The sequence below is a fragment of the Pithys albifrons genome, chromosome 12 (genome assembly GCF_047495875.1).
Source record: "Pithys albifrons albifrons isolate INPA30051 chromosome 12, PitAlb_v1, whole genome shotgun sequence".
Taxonomy (NCBI): Eukaryota; Metazoa; Chordata; class Aves; order Passeriformes; family Thamnophilidae; genus Pithys; species Pithys albifrons.
Genome location: NC_092469.1, coordinates 487904 through 502815, shown reverse-complemented (window position 1 = coordinate 502815; position 14912 = coordinate 487904).

The window sequence follows — 14912 nt, the reverse complement described above, 5'->3', positions numbered from 1 at the left end:
CAAGGCTGCCACCTTTTGCCTGGGCGCAAATGTCGATGGCGCGTGCCACTTGCGGGTCCGGGGAAGTGCCATTTTTCAGCCCAGAATTCCAGACGGACGAAGACACCTCCCAGGGAAAAGGTGCCAGGTCAGAAATCGAATTGTCCTTTTCTAGGGTAAATGGTGCCCCATCATTGGCACCTGAGAGTTCAAGGCTGCCACCTTTTCCGTGGGCGCAAACATCAACGGCGCGTACCACTTTCTTGTCTGGGAAAGTGCCATTTTTCAGCCCTCAATTCCAGACAGATGAAGACTCCTCACAGGGAAGAGGCTCCCAGGAAAGAAAGCGATTGTTCCATTTCTAGGATTAATCAGGCCCCATCATTGGCACCTGAGAGCCCAAGGTTGCCTCCTATACCCTGGGCGCAAAGCTTGACCATGCGTGCTACGTGAGGGTCCGGGAAATTGCCGTTTCTCATTCCAGAATTCCAGACCGATGAAGATTCCTCCCTGGGAAAAGGTGCCAGGACAGGAATCGATTTCTCCTTTTCTAGGAGTAATGGGGACCCATCATTGGCACCTGTGAGCCGAAGGCTGCAACCTTTTCCCTGAGCGCAAAGCTCGACGGTGCGTGCCACTTGTGGGTCCAGGAATGTGCTGTTTCTCATCCCAGAATTCGAGGCCGATGAAGATTTCTCCCAGGGAAAAGGTGCCAGGACAGAAAGCAATTGTGACTTTTGTAGGGTTAATGGGGCCCCAAAATTGACACCTGAGAGCCCAAGGCTGCCACCTTTTCCCTGGGCGCAAAGCTCGATGGAGCGTTCCACGTGCAGGTCCGGGAAAGTGCCATTTTTCAGCCCAGAATTCCAGACCTATGAAGATTCCTCAGAGGGTAAAGGTACCAGGAGACAGAGCCATTGTGTATTTTGTAATGCTAATTGGGCCCCATCATTGGCACCTGAGAGCCCAAGGCTGCCACCTTTTCCCTGGGTGCAAAGCTCGACGGTGCATACCCTGTGCGGGTCCAGGAAAGGGCCGTTTTTCAGCCCTCAATTCCAGACGGAAGTCGATTCCTCTCTGGGAAAAGGTGTCAGGACAGAAAGCCATTGTCCTTTTTCTAGGGGTAATGGGGCCCCATCTTTGGCACCTGAGAGCCCAAGCCTGCCACCTTTGCCCTGGGCGCAAATGTCGACGGCGCGTGCCACTTGCAAGTCCGGGAATGTGCCAGAATTCCAGGCCAGCGAAGATTTCTCCCTGGGAAAAGGTGCCAGGACAGAAAGCGCTTGTGCCTTTTCTAGGGTTAATGGGGCCCCAAAATTGGCAGCTGAGAGCCCAGGGCTGCCACCTTTTCCCTGGGCGCAAAGCTCGACGGTGCGTGCCACATGCGGGTAAGGGAAAGAGGCGTTTTCAGCCCAGAATTCCAGACCAATGAAGATTCCTCACATGGAAAAGGTGCCAGGACAGAAAGCGATTGTTCTTTTTCTAGGGGTAATGGGGCCCCATCACTGGCACCTGAGAGCCCAAGGCTGCCACCTTTTGCCTCGGCACAAAGCTCGACAGTGCGTTAAACTTGCAGGGTTGGGGGAAGTGCCGTTTTTCAGCCCAGAATTCCAGACGGACGAATATTCCTCCCAGGGAAAAGGTGCCAGGACAGAAAGCGATTGTTATTTATCTAGTGTTAACGGGGCCCCATCATTGGCACCTGAGAGCCCAAGGCTGCCACCTTTTCCCTGGGCGCAAACATCAACGGCGCCTACCACATTATTGTCCGGGAAAGTGCCGTTTTTCAGCCCTGAATTCCAGACGGATGAAGACTCCTCACAGGGAAGAGGCTCCCAGGACAGAAAGCGATTGTTCCATTTCTAGTGTTAATCGGGCCCCATCATTGGCACCTGAGAGACCAAGGTTGCTTCCTATACCCTGGGTGCAAAGCTCGACGGTGGATTCCCGGTGCGGGTAAGGGAAAGGGCCGTTTTTCAGCCCAGAATTCCAGACGGAAGTCGATCCCTCTCTGGGAAAAGGTGTCAGGACCGAAAGGCATTGTGCCTTTTCTAGGGGTAATGGGGCCCCATCTTTGGCACCTGAGAGCCCAAGGCTGCCACCTTTTGCCTGGGCGCAAATGTCGACGGCGCGTGCCACTTGCAAGTCCGGGAATGTGCTGTTTCTCATCCCAGAATTCCAGGCCAGCGAAGATTTCTCCCTGGGAAAAGGTGCCAGGACAGAAAGCAATTGTGCCTTTTCTAGGGTTAATGGGGCCCCAAAATTGGCAGCTGAGAGCCCAGGGCTGCCACCTTTTCCCTGGGCGCAAAGCTCGACGGTGCGTGCCACATGCGGGTAAGGGAAAGAGCCGTTTTCAGCCCAGAATTCCAGACCAATGAAGATTCCTCCCAGGGAAAAGGTGCCAGGACAGAAAGCGATTGTTCTTTTTCTAGGGGTAATGGGGCCCCATCATTGGCACCCGAGAGCCCAAGGCTTTCACCTTTTGCCTGGGCACAAAGCTCGACGGTGCGTTCCACTTGCAGGTCCGGGGAAGTGCCGTTTTTCAGTCCAGAATTCCAGACGGACGAAAATTCCTCCCAGGGAAAAGGTGCCAGGACAGAAAGCCATTGTTATTTATCTAGTGTTAATGGGGACCCATCATTGGCACCTGAGAGCCCAAGGCTGCCACCTTTTCCGTGGGGGCAAAGCTAGATGGTGCCTGCCACGTGCAGGTCAGAGAAAGACCTTTGTTCAGCCCAGGATTCCAGACGGATGACGACTCCTCCCAGGGAAAAGGCTCCCAGGACAGAAAGCGATTGTTCCATTTCTAGTGTTAATGGGGGCCCGTCATTGGCATCTGAGAGCCAGAGGTTGCCTCCTTTTCCCTGGGCGCAAAGCACGACAGTGCGTGCCACATGCTGGTCCCAGAAAGTGCCATTTTACAGTCCAGAATTCCAGACCAATGAAAACTCCTCCCAGGGAAAAGGTGCCAGGACAGAAAGCCATTGTGATTTTTGTAAAGGTAATGGGGCCCCATCATTGGCACCTGAGAGCCCAAGACTGCCACCTTTTCCCTGGACGCAAAGCTCGATGGTGCGTTCCACTTGCGGGTCCAGGAAAGTGCCGATTCTCAGACCAGAATTCCAAACCGATGAAGATTCCTCCCTGGGAAGAGGTGCCAGGACAGAAAGCCATTGTGCCTTTTATAGAGGTATTGGGGCACGATCATTGGCACCTCAGAGTTCAAGGCTGCCACCTTTTCCCTGGGCGCAAATGTCGAACGCGCGTGCCACTTGCAAGTCCAGGAATGTGCCGTTTCTCATGCCAGAATTCCAGGCCAGCGAAGATTTCTCCCAGGGAAAAGGTGCCAGGACAGAAAGCGATTGTGCCTTTTCTAGGGGTAATGGGGCCCCATCATTGGCACCCGAGAGCCCAAGGCTGCCACCTTTTGCCTGGGCACAAAGCTCGACGGTGCGTTCCACTTGCAGGTCCGGGGAAGTGCCGTTTTTCAGCCCAGAATTCCAGACGGACGAAAATTCCTTCCAGGGAAAAGGTGCCAGGACAGAAAGCGATTCTTATTTATCTAGTGTTAACGGGGCCCCATCATTGGCACCTGAGAGCCCAAGGCTGCCACCTTTTCCCTGGGCGCAAACTAGATGGTGCCTGCCACGTGCAGGTCACAGAAAGTGCTTTCTTCAGCCCAGAATTCCAGACGGATGACGACTCCTCCCAGGGAAAAGGCTCCCAGGACAGAAAGCGATTTTTCCATTTCTAGTCTTAATGGGGGCCCGTCATTGGTATCTGAGAGCCAGAGGTTGCCTCCTTTTCCCTGGGCGCAAAGCACGACAGGGCGTGCCACGTGCTGGTCCCAGAAAGTTCCATTTTACAGCCCAGAATTCCAGACCAATGAAGACTCCTCCCAGGGAAAAGGTGCCAGGACAGAAAGCCATTGTGCTTTTTGTAAAGGTATTGGGGTCCCATCATTGGCACCTGAGAGCCCAAGACTGCCACCTTTTCCCTGGACGCAAAGCTCGATGGTGCGTTCCACTTGCGGGTCCAGGAAAGTGCCGATTCTCAGACCAGAATTCCAAACCGATGAAGATTCCTCCCTGGGAAAAGGTGCCAGGACAGAAAGCCATTGTGCCTTTTGTAGGGGTAATGGGGCACCATCATTGGCACCTGAGAGCCCAAGGCTGCCCCCTTTTCCCTGGGCGCAAAGCTCGACGGTGTGTACCTTGTGCGGGTTTGGGGCAGTGCCATTTTTGAACCCAGATTTCCAGATGGACGAAGATTCCTCCCTGGGAAAAGGTGCCAGGACAGAAAGCAAGTGTTATTTTTCTAGTGTTAACGGGGCCCCATCATTGGCACCTGAGAGCCCAAGGCTGCCACCTTTTGCCTGGGCACAAAGCTCGACGGTGCGTTCCACTTGCAGGTCCGGGGAAATGCCGTTTTTCAGCCCAGAATTCCAGACTGACGAAGACACCTCCCAGGGAAAAGGTGCCAGGACAGAAAGCGATTGTTATGTATCTAGTGTTAACGGGGACCCATCATTGGCACCTGAGAGCCCAAGGTTGCCTCCTATACCCTGGGCACAAAGCTCGACCATGCGTGCTACATGAGGGTCCGGGAAATTGCCGTTTATCATTCCAGAATTCCAGACCGATGAAGATTCCTCCCTGGGAAAAGGTGCCAGGACAGAAAGCGATTGTTCCTTTTCTAGGGTTAATGGGGCCCCAAAATTGACACCTGAGAGCCCAAGGCTGCCACCTTTTCCCTGGGCGCAAAGCTCGACGGAGCGTTCCACGTGCGGGTCCAGGAATGTGCCTTTTTTCAGCCCAGAATTCCAGACCTATGAAGATTCCTCAGAGGGAAAAGGTACCAAGAGACAAAGCCATTGTGTATTTTGTAATGCTAATTGGGCCCCATCATTGGCACCTGAGAGCCCAAGGCTGCCACCTTTTCCCTGAGTGCAAAGCTCAACGTTGCATACCCTGTGCCGGTTTGGGAAATGGCCATTTTTCAGCCCAGAATTCCAGACGGAAGTCGATTCCTCTCTGGGAAAAGGTGTCAGGACAGAAAGCCATTGTGCCTTTTCCAGGGGTAATGGGGCCCCATCTTTGGCAGCTGAGATCCCAAGGCTGCCACCTTTTCCCTGGGCGCAAATGTCGACGGCGCGTGCCACTTGCAAGTCTGGGAATGTGCCGTTTCTCATCCCAGAATTCCAGGCCAGCGAAGATTTCTCCCTGGGAAAAGGTGCCAGGACACAAAGCGATTGTGCCTTTTCTAGGGTTCATGGGGCCCCAGAATTGGCAGCTGAGAGCCCAAGGCTGCCACCTTTTCCCTGGGCGCAAAGCTCGATGGTGTGTGCCACATGCGGGTAAGGGAAAGAGGCGTTTTCAGCCCAGAATTCCAGACCAATGAGGATTCCTCCCAGGGAAACGGTGCCAGGACGGAAAGCGATTGTGCTTTTTCTAGGGGTAATGGGGCCCCATCATTGTCACCTGAGAGCCCAAGGCTGTCACCTTTTGCCTGTGCACAAAGCTCGACAGTGCGTTCCACTTGCAGGGTTGGGGGAAGTGCCGTTTTTCAGCCCAGAATTCCAGACGGACGAATATTCCTCCCAGGGAAAAGGTGCCAGGACAGAAAGCGATTGTTATTTATCTAGTGTTAACGGGGCCCCATCATTGGCACCTGAGAGCCCAAGGCTGCCACCTTTTCCGTGGGCGCAAACATCAACGGCGCGTACCACTTTCTTGTCCGGGAAAGTGCCGTTTTTCAGCCCTCAATTCCAGACGGATGAAGACTCCTCACAGGGAAGAGGCTCCCAGGACAGAAAGCGATTGTTCCATTTCTAGGGTTAATCGGGCCCCATCATTGGCACCTGAGAGCCCAAGGTTGCTTCCTATACCCTGGGTGCAAAGCTCGACGGTGCATACCCTGTGCGTGTCCGGGAAAGGGCCGTTTTTCAGTCCAGAATTCCAGACGGAAGTCGATTCCTCTCTGGGAAAAGGTGTCAGGACAGAAAGCCATTGTGCCTTTTCTAGGGGTAATGGGGCCCCATCTTTGGCACCTGAGAGCCCAAGGCTGCCCCCTTTTACCTGGGCGCAAATGTCGACGGCGCGTGCCATTTGCAAGTCCGGGAATGTGCTGTTTCTCATCCCAGAATTCCAGGCCAGCAAAGATTTCTCCCTGGGAAAAGGTGCCAGGACAGAAAGCCATTGTGCCTTTTGTAGAGGTATTGGGGCACGATCACTGGCACCTGAGAACCCAAGGCTGCCACCTTTTCCCTGGGCGCAAATGTCGAACGCGCGTGATACTTGCAGTGCCAGGAATGTGCCGTTTCTCATGCCAGAATTCCAGGCCAGCGAAGATTTCTCCCTGGGAAAAGGTGCCAGGACAGAAAGCGATTGTGCCTTTTCTAGGGTTAATGGGGCCCCAAAATTGGCAGCTGAGAGCCCAGGGCTGCCACCATTTCCCTGGGCGCAAAGCTCGACGGTGCGTGCCACATGCGGGTAAGGGAAAGAGGCGTTTTCAGCCCAGAATTCCAGACCAATGAAGATTCCTCCCAGGGAAAAGGTGACAGGACAGAAATCGATTGTTCTTTTTCTAGGGGTAATGGGGCCCCATCATTGGCACCCGAGAGCCCAAGGCTTTCACCTTTTGCCTGGGCACAAAGCTCGACGGTGCGTTCCACTTGCAGGTCCGGGGAAGTGCCGTTTTTCAGCCCAGAATTCCAGACGGACGAAAATTCCTTCCAGGGAAAAGGTGCCAGGACAGAAAGCGATTCTTATTTATCTAGTGTTAACGGGGACCCATCATTGGCACCTGAGAGCCCAAGGCTGCCACCTTTTCCCTGGGCGCAAACTAGATGGTGCCTGCCACGTGCAGGTCAGAGAAAGTGCTTTCTTCAGCCCAGAATTCCAGACGGATGACAACTCCTCCCAGGGAAAAGGCTCCCAGGACAGAAAGCGATTGTTCCGTTTCTAGTCTTAATGGGGGCCCATCATTGGTATCTGAGAGCCAGAGGTTGCCTCCTTTTCCCTGGGCGCAAAGCACGACAGTGCGTGCCACGTGCTGGTCCCAGAAAGTTCCATTTTACAGCCCAGAATTCCAGACCAATGAAGACTCCTCCCAGGGAAAAGGTGCCAGGACAGAAAGCCATTGTGCTTTTTGTAAAGGTAATGGGGCCCCATCATTGGCACCTGAGAGCCCAAGACTGCCACCTTTTCCCTGGACGCAAAGCTCGATGGTGCGTTCCACTTGCGGGTCCAGGAAAGTGCCGATTCTCAGACCAGAATTCCAAACCGATGAAGATTCCTCCCTGGGAAAAGGTGCCAGGACAGTAAGCCATTGTGCCTTTTGTAGGGGTAATGGGGCACCATCATTGGCACCTGAGAGCCCAAGGCTGCCCCCTTTACCCTGGGCGCAAAACTCGACGGTGTGTACCTTTTGCGGGTTTGGGGCAGTGCCATTTTTGAACCCAGATTTCCAGACGAACGAAGATTCCTTGCAGGGAAAAGGTGCCAGAACAGAAAGCAAGTGTTAACGGGGCCCCATCATTGGCACCTGAGAGCCCAAGGCTGCCACCTTTTCCCTGGGCGCAAATGTCGACGGCGCATGCCACTTGCAAGTCTGGGAATGTGCCGTTTCTCATCCCAGAATTCCAGGCCAGCAAAGATTTCTCCCTGGGAAAAGGTGCCAGGACACAAAGCGATTGTGCCTTTTCTAGGGTTAATCGGGCCCCATCATTGGCACCTGAGAGCCCAAGGTTGCCTCCTATACCCTGGGCGCAAAGCTCGACCATGCGTGCTACGTGAGGGTCCGGGAAATTGCCGTTTCTCATTCCAGAATTCCAGACCGATGAAGATTCCTCCCTGGGAAAAGGTGCCAGGACAGGAATCGATTTCTCCTTTTCTAGGAGTAATGGGGACCCATCATTGGCACCTGAGAGCCGAAGGCTGCAACCTTTTCCCTGAGCGCAAAGCTCGACGGTGCGTGCCACTTGCGCGTCCAGGAATGTGCTGTTTCTCATCCCAGAATTCGAGGCCGATGAAGATTTCTCCCAGGGAAAAGGTGCCAGGACAGAAAGCAATTGTGACTTTTGTAGGGGTAATGGGGCCCCAAAATTGACACCTGAGAGCCCAAGGCTGCCACCTTTTCCCTGGGCGCAAAGCTCGATGGAGCGTTCCACGTGCAGGTCCGGGAAAGTGCCATTTTTCAGCCCAGAATTCCAGACCTATGAAGATTCGTCAGAGGGTAAAGGTACCAGGAGACAGAGCCATTGTGTATTTTGTAATGCTAATTGGGCCCCATCATTGGCACCTGAGAGCCCAAGGCTGCCACCTTTTCCCTGGGTGCAAAGCTCGACGGTGCATACCCTGTGCGGGTCCAGAAAAGGGCCGTTTTTCAGCCCAGAATTCCAGACGGAAGTCGATTCCTCTCTGGGAAAAGGTGTCAGGACAGAAAGCCATTGTGCCTTTTCTAGGGGTAATGGGGCCCCATCTTTGGCACCTGAGAGCCCAAGGCTGCCACCTTTGCCCTGGGCGCAAATGTCGACGGCGCGTGCCACTTGCAAGTCCGGGAATGTGCCGTTTCTCATCCCAGAATTCCAGGCCAGCGAAGATTTCTCCCTGGGAAAAGGTGCCAGGACAGAAAGCGCTTGTGCCTTTTCTAGGGTTAATGGGGCCCCAAAATTGGCAGCTGAGAGCCCAGGGCTGCCACCTTTTCCCTGGGCGCAAAGCTCGACGGTGCGTGCCACATGCGGGTAAGGGAAAGAGGCGTTTTCAGCCCAGAATTCCAGACCAATGAAGATTCCTCGCATGGAAAAGGTGCCAGGACAGAAAGCAATTGTTCTTTTTCTAGGGGTAATGGGGCCCCATCACTGGCACCTGAGAGCCCAAGGCTGCCACCTTTTGCCTCGGCACAAAGCTCGACAGTGCGTTAAACTTGCAGGGTTGGGGGAAGTGCCGTTTTTCAGCCCAGAATTCCAGACGGACGAATATTCCTCCCAGGGAAAAGGTGCCAGGACAGAAAGCGATTGTTATTTATCTAGTGTTAACGGGGCCCCATCATTGGCACCTGAGAGCCCAAGGCTGCCACCTTTTCCGTGGGCGCAAACATCAACGGCGCCTACCACTTTATTGTCCGGGAAAGTGCCGTTTTTCAGCCCTCAATTCCAGACGGATGAAGACTCCTCACAGGGAAGAGGCTCCCAGGACAGAAAGCGATTGTTCCATTTCTAGGGTTAATCGGGCCCCATCATTGGCACCTGAGAGACCAAGGTTGCTTCCTATACCCTGGGTGCAAAGCTCGACGGTGGATTCCCGGTGCGGGTAAGGGAAAGGGCCGTTTTTCAGCCCAGAATTCCAGACGGAAGTCGATCCCTCTCTGGGAAAAGGTGTCAGGACAGAAAGCCATTGTGCCTTTTTGTAAAGGTAATGGGGCCCCATCATTGGCACCTGAGAGCCCAAGACTGCCACCTTTTCCCTGGACGCAAAGCTCGATGGTGCGTTCCACTTGCGGGTCCAGGAAAGTGCCGATTCTCAGACCAGAATTCCAAACCGATGAAGATTCCTCCCTGGGAAGAGGTGCCAGGACAGAAAGCCATTGTGCCTTTTATGGAGGTATTGGGGCACGATCATTGGCACTTGAGAGCCCAAGGCTGCCACCTTTTCCCTGGGCGCAAATGTCGAACGCGCGTGCCACTTGCAAGTCCAGGAATGTGCCGTTTCTCATCCCAGAATTCCAGGCCAGCGAAGATTTCTCCCTGGGAAAAGGTGCCAGGACAGAAAGCGATTGTGCCTTTTCTAGGGTTAATGGGGCCCCAAAATTGGCAGCTGAGAGCCCAGGGCTGCCACCTTTTCCCTGGGCGCAAAGCTCGACGGTGCGTGCAACATGCAGGTAAGGGAAAGAGGCGTTTTCAGCCCAGAATTCCAGACCAATGAAGATTCCTCCCAGGGAAAAGGTGCACGGACGGAAAGCGATTGTTCTTTTTCTAGGGGTAATGGGGCCCCATCATTGGCACCCGAGAGCCCAAGGCTGCCACCTTTTGCCTGGGCACAAAGCTCGACGGTGCGTGCCACTTGCAACTCCGGGAATGTGCTGTTTCTCATCCCAGAATTCCAGGCCAGCGAAGATTTCTCCCTGGGAAAAGGTGCCAGGACAGAAATCAATTGTGCCTTTTCTAGGGTTAATGGGGCCCCAAAATTGGCAGCTGAGAGCCCAGGGCTGCCACCTTTTCCCTGGGCGCAAAGCTCGACGGTGCGTGCCACATGCGGGTAAGGGAAAGAGCCGTTTTCAGCCCAGAATTCCAGACCAATGAAGATTCCTCCCAGGGAAAAGGTGCCAGGACAGAAAGCGATTGTTCTTTTTCTAGGGGTAATGGGGCCCCATCATTGGCACCCGAGAGCCCAAGGCTTTCACCTTTTGCCTGGGCACAAAGCTCGACGGTACGTTCCACTTGCAGGTCCGGGGAAGTGCCGTTTTTCAGTCCAGAATTCCAGACGGACGAAAATTCCTCCCAGGGAAAAGGTGCCAGGACAGAAAGCCATTGTTATTTATCTAGTGTTAATGGGGACCCATCATTGGCACCTGAGAGCCCAAGGCTGCCACCTTTTCCGTGGGGGCAAAGCTAGATGGTGCCTGCCACGTGCAGGTCAGAGAAAGACCTTTGTTCAGCCCAGGATTCCAGACGGATGACGACTCCTCCCGGGGAAAAGGCTCCCAGGACAGAAAGCGATTGTTCCATTTCTAGTGTTAATGGGGGCCCGTCATTGGCATCTGAGAGCCAGAGGTTGCCTCCTTTTCCCTGGGCGCAAAGCACGACAGTGCGTGTCACATGCTGGTCCCAGAAAGTGCCATTTTACAGTCCAGAATTCCAGACCAATGAAAACTCCTCCCAGGGAAAAGGTGCCAGGACAGAAAGCCATTGTGCTTTTTGTAAAGGTAATGGGGCCCCATCATTGGCACCTGAGAGCCCAAGACTGCCACCTTTTCCCTGGACGCAAAGCTCGATGGTGCATTCCACTTGCGGGTCCAGGAAAGTGCCGATTCTCAGACCAGAATTCCAAACCGATGATGATTCCTCCCTGGGAAAAGGTGCCAGGACAGAAAGCCATTGTGCCTTTTGTAGGGGTAATGGGGCCCCATCATTGGCACCTGAGAGCCCAAGACTGCCACCTTTTCCCTGGACGCAAAGCTCGATGGTGCATTCCACTTGCGGGTCCAGGAAAGTGCCGATTCTCAGACCAGAATTCCAAACCGATGATGATTCCTCCCTGGGAAAAGGTGCCAGGACAGAAAGCCATTGTGCCTTTTGTAGGGGTAATGGGGCACCATCATTGGCACCTGAGAGCCCAAGGCTGCCCCCTTTTCCCTGGGCGCAAAGCTCGACGGTGTGTACCTTGTGCGGGTTTGGGGCAGTGCCATTTTTGAACCCAGATTTCCAGATGGACGAAGATTCCTCCCTGGGAAAAGGTGCCAGGACAGAAAGCAAGTGTTATTTTTCTAGTGTTAACGGGGCCCCATCATTGGCACCTGAAAGCCCAAGGCTGCCACCTTTTGCCTGGGCGCAAATGGCGACGGCGCGTGCCACTTGCGGGTCCGGGGAAGTGCCATTTTTCAGCCCAGAAGTCCAGACGGACGAAGACACCTCCCAGGGAAAGGGTGCCAGGTCAGAAATCGAATTGTCCTTTTCTAGGGTCAATGGTGCCCCATCATTGGCACCTCAGAGTTCAAGGCTGCCACCATTTCTGTGGGCGCAAGCATCAACGGCGCGTACCACTATCTTCTCCGGGAAAGTGCCGTTTGTCAGCCCTCAATTCCAGACGGATGAAGACTCCTCACAGGGAAGAGGCTCCCAGGACAGAAAGCGATTGTTCCATTTCTAGGGTTAATCGGGCTCCATCATTGGCACCTGAGAGCCCAAGGTTGCCTCCTATACCCTGGGCGCAAAGCTCGACCATGCGTGCTACGTGAGGGTCCGGGAAATTGCCGTTTCTCATTCCAGAATTCCAGACCGATGAAGATTCCTCCTTGGGAAAAGGTGTCAGGAGAGAAAGCGATTGTTCCTTTTCTAGAGTTATTGGGGCTCCATTTTGACACCTGAGAGCCGAAGGCTGCAACCTTTTCCCTGAGCGCAAAGCTCGACGGTGCGTGCCACTTGCGGGTCCAGGAATGTGCTGCTTCTCATCCCAGAATTGGAGGCCGATGAAGATTTCTCCCAGGGAAACGGTGCCAGGACAGAAAGCAATTGTGCCTTTTCTAGGGTTAATGGGGCCCCAAAATGGACATCTTAGAGCCCAAGGCTGCCACCTTTTCCCTGGGCGCAAAGCTCGACGGAGCGTTCCATGTGCGGGTCCGGGAAAATGCCATTTTTCAGCCCAGAATTCCAGACCTATGAAGATTCCTCAGAGGGAAAAGGTACCAGGAGAAAAAGCCATTGTGTATTTTGTAATGCTAATTGGGTCCCATCATTGGCACCTGAGAGCCCAAGGCTCCCACCTTTTGCCTGGGTGCATAGCTCGACGGTGCATACCCTGTGCGGGTCCGGGAAAGGGCCGTTTTTCAGCCCAGAATTCCAGACGGAAGTCGATTCCTCTCTGGGAAAAGGTGTCAGGACAGAAAGCCATTGTGCCTTTTCTAGGGGTAATGGGACATCATCTTTGGCAGCTGAGAGCCCAAGGCTGCCACCTTTTCCCTGGGCGCAAATGTCGACGGCGCGTGCCACTTGCAAGTCCGGGAATGTGCCGTTTCTCATCCCAGAATTCCAGGCCAGCGAAGATTTCTCCCTGGGAAAAGGTGCCAGGACAGAAAGCGCTTGTGCCTTTTCTAGGGTTAATGGGGCCCCAAAATTGGCAGCTGAGAGCCCAGGGCTACCACCTTTTCCCTGGGCGCAAAGCTCGACGGTGCGTGCCACATGCGGGTAAGGGAAAGAGTCGTCTTCAGCCCAGAATTCCAGACCAATGAAGATTCCTCCCAGGGAAAAGGTGCCAGGACAGAAATCGATTGTTCTTTTTCTAGGGGTAATGGGGCCCCATCATTGGCACCCGAGAGCCCAAGGCTTTCACCTTTTGCCTGGGCACAAAGCTCGACGGTGCGTTCCACTTGCAGGTCCGGGGAAGTGCCGTTTTTCAGCCCAGAATTCCAGACGGACGAAAATTCCTTCCAGGGAAAAGGTGCCAGGACAGAAAGCGATTCTTATTTATCTAGTGTTAACAGGGACCCATCATTGGCACCTGAGAGCCCAAGGCTGCCACCTTTTCCCTGGGCGCAAACTAGATGGTGCCTGCCACGTGCAGGTCAGAGAAAGTGCTTTCTTCAGCCCAGAATTCCAGACGGATGACAACTCCTCCCAGGGAAAAGGCTCCCAGGACAGAAAGCGATTGTTCCGTTTCTAGTCTTAATGGGGGCCCATCATTGGTATCTGAGAGCCAGAGGTTGCCTCCTTTTCCCTGGGCGCAAAGCACGACAGTGCGTGCCACGTGCTGGTCCCAGAAAGTTCCATTTTACAGCCCAGAATTCCAGACCAATGAAGACTCCTCCCAGGGAAAAGGTGCCAGGACAGAAAGCCATTGTGCTTTTTGTAAAGGTAATGGGGCCCCATCATTGGCACCTGAGAGCCCAAGACTGCCACCTTTTCCCTGGACGCAAAGCTCGATGGTGCGTTCCACTTGCGGGTCCAGGAAAGTGCCGATTCTCAGACCAGAATTCCAAACCGATGAAGATTCCTCCCTGGGAAAAGGTGCCAGGACAGAAAGCCATTGTGCCTTTTGTAGGGGTAATGGGGCACCATCATTGGCACCTGAGAGCCCAAGGCTGCCCCCTTTACCCTGGGCGCAAAACTCGACGGTGTGTACCTTTTGCGGGTTTGGGGCAGTGCCATTTTTGAACCCAGATTTCCAGACGAACGAAGATTCCTTGCAGGGAAAAGGTGCCAGGACAGAAAGCAAGTGTTAACGGGGCCCCATCTTTGGCACCTGAGAGCCCAAGGCTGCCACCTTTTCCCTGGGCGCAAATGTCGACGGCGCATGCCACTTGCAAGTCTGGGAATGTGCCGTTTCTCATCCCAGAATTCCAGGCCAGCAAAGATTTCTCCCTGGGAAAAGGTGCCAGGACACAAAGCGATTGTGCCTTTTCTAGGGTTAATCGGGCCCCATCATTGGCACCTGAGAGCCCAAGGTTGCCTCCTATACCCTGGGCGCAAAGCTACGTGAGGGTCCGGGAAATTGCCGTTTCTCATTCCAGAATTCCAGACCGATGAAGATTCCTCCCTGGGAAAAGGTGCCAGGACAGGAATCGATTTCTCCTTTTCTAGGAGTAATGGGGACCCATCATTGGCACCTGAGAGCCGAAGGCTGCAACCTTTTCCCTGAGCGCAAAGCTCGACGGTGCGTGCCACTTGCGCGTCCAGGAATGTGCTGTTTCTCATCCCAGAATTCGAGGCCGATGAAGATTTCTCCCAGGGAAAAGGTGCCAGGACAGAAAGCAATTGTGACTTTTGTAGGGGTAATGGGGCCCCAAAATTGACACCTGAGAGCCCAAGGCTGCCACCTTTTCCCTGGGCGCAAAGCTCGATGGAGCGTTCCACGTGCAGGTCCGGGAAAGTGCCATTTTTCAGCCCAGAATTCCAGACCTATGAAGATTCGTCAGAGGGTAAAGGTACCAGGAGACAGAGCCATTGTGTATTTTGTAATGCTAATTGGGCCCCATCATTGGCACCTGAGAGCCCAAGGCTGCCACCTTTTCCCTGGGTGCAAAGCTCGACGGTGCATACCCTGTGCGGGTCCAGAAAAGGGCCGTTTTTCAGCCCAGAATTCCAGACGGAAGTCGATTCCTCTCTGGGAAAAGGTGTCAGGACAGAAAGCCATTGTGCCTTTTCTAGGGGTAATGGGGCCCCATCTTTGGCACCTGAGAGCCCAAGGCTGCCACCTTTGCCCTGGGCGCAAATGTCGACA